The sequence below is a fragment of the Dermacentor albipictus genome, chromosome 2 (assembly GCF_038994185.2).
Source record: "Dermacentor albipictus isolate Rhodes 1998 colony chromosome 2, USDA_Dalb.pri_finalv2, whole genome shotgun sequence".
In the NCBI taxonomy this organism is placed as follows: Eukaryota; Metazoa; Arthropoda; class Arachnida; order Ixodida; family Ixodidae; genus Dermacentor; species Dermacentor albipictus.
The window spans coordinates 171,687,710-171,693,709 of NC_091822.1; positions in this window are offsets into that span (position 1 = coordinate 171,687,710).

Here is a 6,000-nt window from a genome sequence, read left to right on the forward strand (position 1 = left end):
AACCGTAGTCGTTACAGGCGTGGTTAACTGTACAATGCAGAGGCAGAGGTGTTATTGAAGTAATAAAAGATGAAGAAGAGATAGGCAAAATGCTAGACTGCGATGAATGTATACGCCTTGATTAGATCGAGCTGGCTAAATGACTGTTTGTCACCGGCTCGTATCAAAAGGGACACTTGTAAAATCAACGCCACCAGTGCCATCATGATTATCATCGTAGACTTGGGAGTCTTCGTCAGTCTGCAAGTATCTGCACCTCGGAAGTAGTAACGCAAGTTCGAAAATTACACTAGCAGCGGAAGTTATGACGAAGGGCACACCGGTCAGCGGTATACCCTGTGTAAGACAGGCTTGAACATGGCCACCGTTGGTACTCTCAGTCACATTTTTATGCAAGCAACCTTGCTAGGCTCGTCTTTGTTACGAACATTAGTGTACCGCTGCCAATAATGGTGCTAAGTGCTCGTCATCAGCATGACCCGAGGGACGAAGGAATCTCGGACGCTTTAGAACGCCTCAAAGTCGCGTTTTTCGAGAGGCGAACACGAACGAGCGTGGCCGCACGCTTCGGCTTCTCTGCGTGTGAGCCCGTGTCGCCTTGCGAATCCTTCTTCCTTTCTTCCTACCGCTCGGCAGATCGTGTGACGGTTAGCGGAGCAAGCCGTGTTTCCGTTTTGTCAAGGGCGCAGACGCGCGAAACCTGCGCGGCCTTTGCCCGACCCTTGTAGGCGTGCGCGAGTTGCGAGAGAGAAGTTTGGGCACTTTTGGTTTACTCGCACTTTATTGCAGTTCACTTACAAGCCTGCATTTGCCTAGGTACACTATGGAGGAGGGCGCTCGAGCTTGACTCTAGTTCCCAGCCGATGGCAATGCGCACTACAGGCGAGAACCGCCGCTTCCTTCCAAACGGAATCACAGCGGCCGATACAGTGTCTGTTGTGGCTAAGCGTACAGCAGCCAATTTGCGGTGAGAACGTCTCATTTTACAGCGGTCTGGGCTCGCTAAAGCTGCGCCTACCTAACCCGGTCCCCGCACAGGGTCGATCCGCTACCTCCACCCACCCTGGGAGGAAATCTGCATGTCATGCCTGGTAGTGAAGCATAAAAAAAAAGAATATGTGCTGCAGCAGTCGAAGGGGAAAATGCCAGCCTGACACTCCCATGGGGAGCGGAGCGAACCGGGGCGCAGAGCCGACAGCGGACGGGGGGGGCTATGATCCTGTTTGAACGGAAACCAAGCGGAGGTGCTAGCATTGCCGTCAGCTAGGCACTAAGGGAGGGAGGCGCAGAGAAAACGGAATTGTGCTTTTCGCTTACGAGGTGCCTGTTCAGATGACTACTTGACGTAGCAATATAATTAGACGTGTTTTTTTTTGTTCCCCCCCCCCCTTTCCCTCGACGATCAAGCTCCAGGCCTTTGGGCCAATGCTTAGCTACAGGTACTTGTCGAAATAACACACACACACACCCACACGCACACACACACACACACACACACACACACACACACACACACACACACACACACACACACACACACACAACGCGCGCGCACGCACACTTAGCGCTATTGTTTTGGTGGAATACACACCGGTACTGCACAAACATATATTCTTGTTTTGTGCTGATGGTTCTTTAATGGTGTGCGATCCACTTTGGAAGTCGATTAGATTGTGGATTATATTTAGATGGCGGCTGCGACTGATAGCTTGGAAGGCATACGATTCCGATTAATTCATTTCTCTTGTATATGGGCTTTGGAGTTATGAGTTAGCATAGCTATGGGAGCATTTATTATATCCTTAATTGCCTGTGTCCGATAAGTTAACATCAATATCTATGGTGCCTTTCTCTTGCAATACGTGCTACCGTATGAGCCACTTGTAACGTTGATTCTTTTATGATCTACGTATTGTTGTCCTTATATAGAGTTTCTCTCATTTAAATTTTTTTTCATAAGAATGCAGTACTTAATTTGGAAAAAAACAGCCTTATATATATATCAGTCTTTTTGGCGGACCCAAACATCTCTTTGACGTCAAGTCATTAATGAACGAGCCAAAGGCTGTGCGCGCGTTGGAACTTGTGCAGTATAATGGAACGCGTTCTTGTATTGATATGACGGATTATTTTATTATTTTACTGGTAATGTTCTACGCCGAACTTTGCTACATGACCTGGCGCCTAGCTAACGGTGTGCATGCGCATGACTTTTTTTTTTCTTTTTGCAACCTGGTGCTTTGGTGTGACAGTACACACTCCAACGCTTGCTTCTTTTAAACTTTTCTCATGTCCATCGGCATTTCGGTTTCATTGACCGGAAGAGTTAAATGTATGGCAAGTTTGATTGGCTGTTTCATCCTCAGTGAAGCGGCGCAACCCGCTCTGGGTGATTGGCCATGAATGTGGCGGTAGGATGGTTCAACAATTTATTTTTTTCACATAGCGGAAAATTAGTTGAAGCGGAGTTACTTGCGGATAATATCGTGCACTAAATATTTATTAAAGATAGGAAGTGAGTAAAAACTAGATGATGGAGTCAAACAGCGAGAATACAGTAAAACCTCGTTATAACGAAGTTGCAGCTGCAGCGAAATTACTTCGTTACACACATTCATGGCATTTACAGTAATATGAACCTCTGTGGAAAATTCGAGGGAAATTTCACTTGCTTCGTAATATCTATTATTTCGTTATAACGAGGTAGTTCGACTACACGAATAAAATAATAAAGCGCAATTTCTGTCGCGTTCAGAACATCGAAGATGGCGCGACAATCTGCGGCTAACACCTAGAGTGGTAGCACAAAAAGAAAAGTACCAAAGGAAGAGCGAAGTTCACACCACGCTTTTGAAATGGTGCTTCGCGAATCGAAGCGGCGACATTGTAAAAAGAGCTGTCCTAGATATTCAGTCGCATTGCAAAAACGACATGAACAGAGGGGGGGTCAGGTCAGAACTGTGTGAAAAAAGTGGGACTGGGCTAACGTAGACGAGCTTGTAAGGCTCACTTCAAACTTTCTTGTAGTGCAAAATTTATTGTTCCAACGACAGTTTCAAAGCGGAAAGTCGGAAGAGGACAATGCAGATTTATTAAAGATATTGGAAATGAGAGGTTTCAAAGTAGTTCTTTTTGATCGACTTCGTTTTTCTACATCGCTTTGCCACTTATATACCCGTTCTATGAAAGCGTTGAACACATATTTATTAGCTTGGTTTTGTCTCTTAATGTGGAGCTTGTTGTCTGTTTCCACGAGGCTATCTGAATTTTCAGTTTCAATTTCATTTCCGTCAATGATAGAGGAAGGCTCGAACAAAAAGTGCAATATTTTCCACCGCACAGAGAATCGGGCCCTCTGCGCAAGGCAAAGGGCACGTAAACCGATGTCAGATTTCAACCGCAGTAAAAAAGCTAAATTGAGTCTATTTGCTCATGCACTACGCCGTTACAGTGCATATATTAAAAGCGTACTTGAAGAGTAGTAAAACAAAACATAGGTACGCACGGTACATAAACGCACGCAAAACATCAATTACAGAAATTGATAAACACAGTACTCATACTAAGAGCATTACAGCAACATATGTGCAGCGTTACTACAAAAGAAAACAAAATATAAAAATTCACCAAAACAGCTAAAGTCTAAATAAAACGATTTTCTCGCACCATTACAAACAAATTACGTGAGCCGGACTTTTTGAGGTTAGTGATGTCAACTCCTTGTTGACGAAATAAATTCAGCTATACTGGAAGTGTAAGCGTATCTTCAGTGCCTTCTTCCAGAATACATAAACGAAGCCATATCTTGCCTCCGCATTGAACCTTGGCTCCCATGTGCAGAAATTGTGGCCGTTCCTCGAAGGCATTCATTCCTGGTACAAGTTCTTTTCTCGTGCATTCAGCTACTTATCTTGGAGTATTTCATGCATTTACTATTTGGATTTTTTGAATTCCACGCACCTGCATTGGGTTATCGTTTTGGTTCCAAGCTTATACGTCAGCTTATACTCGTCATCTAGGTAATTTTGTTTACACATGGCATTCCCTGAACGTCACATTCACGAACATATGCATATGTTTCGATCGTTTTATACTAAATCGTTTTATTGTGGTGCGTTATAAAAAAAACGTTAATGGTATACGTTAAAAAAGTAGAGCGTTCTTTTCTTTGTTGGTATGCCTAGCTTACGTGGACAAAACAACTTAATTCAGTAGAGTGGGTCCTGCTTTTTTCCCTTTATTTGCTTACGAGTTCGTTTATCTATCAGCCAGTTGCTACTGTAAAACAGGAGCATGCAGTTTCGTTTTTATTGCTATTAGATGGAAACGCCGACGTAGTAGAAAAAAAGTTTGTAACGCGTTCTTGTTGCACAAAGCACCACAAGATGCCACCACTAGCTCTGCTACTGACGTCCACGTCATCATTACACGGTATTCCGTAAATGGTATATGTTTACGGACAAGCTAGCCGAGCAATAATTCCGCTCGGTAAACAATTCTCTTTCTTTTTTAACGCGAAAGCGTTAACGCCCCGTGTCGCGGAATATCCGCCGTCGGACGTCATTTGACTGACTGAATAAACTTTAGAACAAGAACAGGAACAGCGGAACACAGAACGAGTGAGTACTCGCTCGTACTGTGCTGCGCTGTTCCTGTTTTTATTCTAAAGATGAACCAACCAGCTCCACTGAACACACTGAATAAACTTTATTGAAACCAGCAAAAGGTGGTGTCTGGGCCTAGGCCTCCCACGTAGGGACGTCGAGGTGTTGCCTCTTAGCCGCCTTGCAGGCTTGCTGGGTCGCCCAGAGTTGGTCGTCAAGGTTGGAGCTGCGCAGGGCAGCGTGCCATCACGACGAGAGGGTCGTGGGGTTAGTGTCGGGGTGTTTTTGTGTGCAGTCCCACAGCATGTGTGGAAGTGTGGCTGGCTGTGTCTTGTACTGTGTCTTGTATTGTGGCAAATAAATATTTTCGAACCACCTATACCCAGGTCCTCCATGTGGCACGAGGAAGTTACTAAACTAATTGAGTTTCTCAAGCTGAAGTACGTAGAAAAGTCGTAAAGTACGACTTACATATAACCTACAGACATGATAGCGTCAGATTGTAATTTGAATATACGAGAAAACATAATTATGTTACGCAAAAAGTCAGACCCTTCCAGCGTTTCTACTATTCATAGTCCGGCCACGGCGTCCGCCCTTTGCGCGCGCCGGGGCACGAGTAACTTGGAGGCCACGGAGCGGCGCCCGGTTTGTTGCAACACTTCCGGATAGCGCTCGCCTCCGCCGCATCGCGGCCCACGCAAGAGGCCGCGTTTCTATCAGAAAGCCCGCCTCGGTGCATAGCGTTCGCCGCCAGCGTTTCCGTTAAACGTTACAGTTACATACGCTGCAGTTGCCCGGAAGCGTGAGAAAGAGTCAGGGGTCTTTGAATGCTATTGCGTTCCACTCTGAAAGGCGAGGCTTGAGCATCTTCCAAATGTTTTTTTTTTTCCGGAGATGTAGCAAATGCACGCATTTGCTGCCATTGTGTGCGGTTTACTTCCGTATTGCCACCTGGTGTCGTAAGGCGGCGCACACAAGACGAAATATTACAGGAATATCACCACGCAATAGGACTTTTATTATGTTTCCATAAAGAACCTTGGCCAAGCCTTACCTTGTGAGTACTTGTCATATGCTAAAGGCGACGACAACAACAACAACCAGACCTGAGGGACTATATAGCAAACGTAAGGTTTACTTTCATGTCTTTCTTCTGCGTTACTAGATTGATGGAGGGGCGGTGTGCAACGACTAATTCTAAGCATTGGTCACGTTTAAGGATGACGAAGACATTGCGTTCGTCTGGTCGCTCAGTTCTGGCGATGGTGAGGTGGTGAGGTGCTACGAGGTGTTTCATGCGCTACTTTGCGATACCAGTGGGCAATATCGTCCGCACGGTTAATACAGTTAACGCTCGCATGACCTAAACTTAATACCCTACTACGCAGGTGCT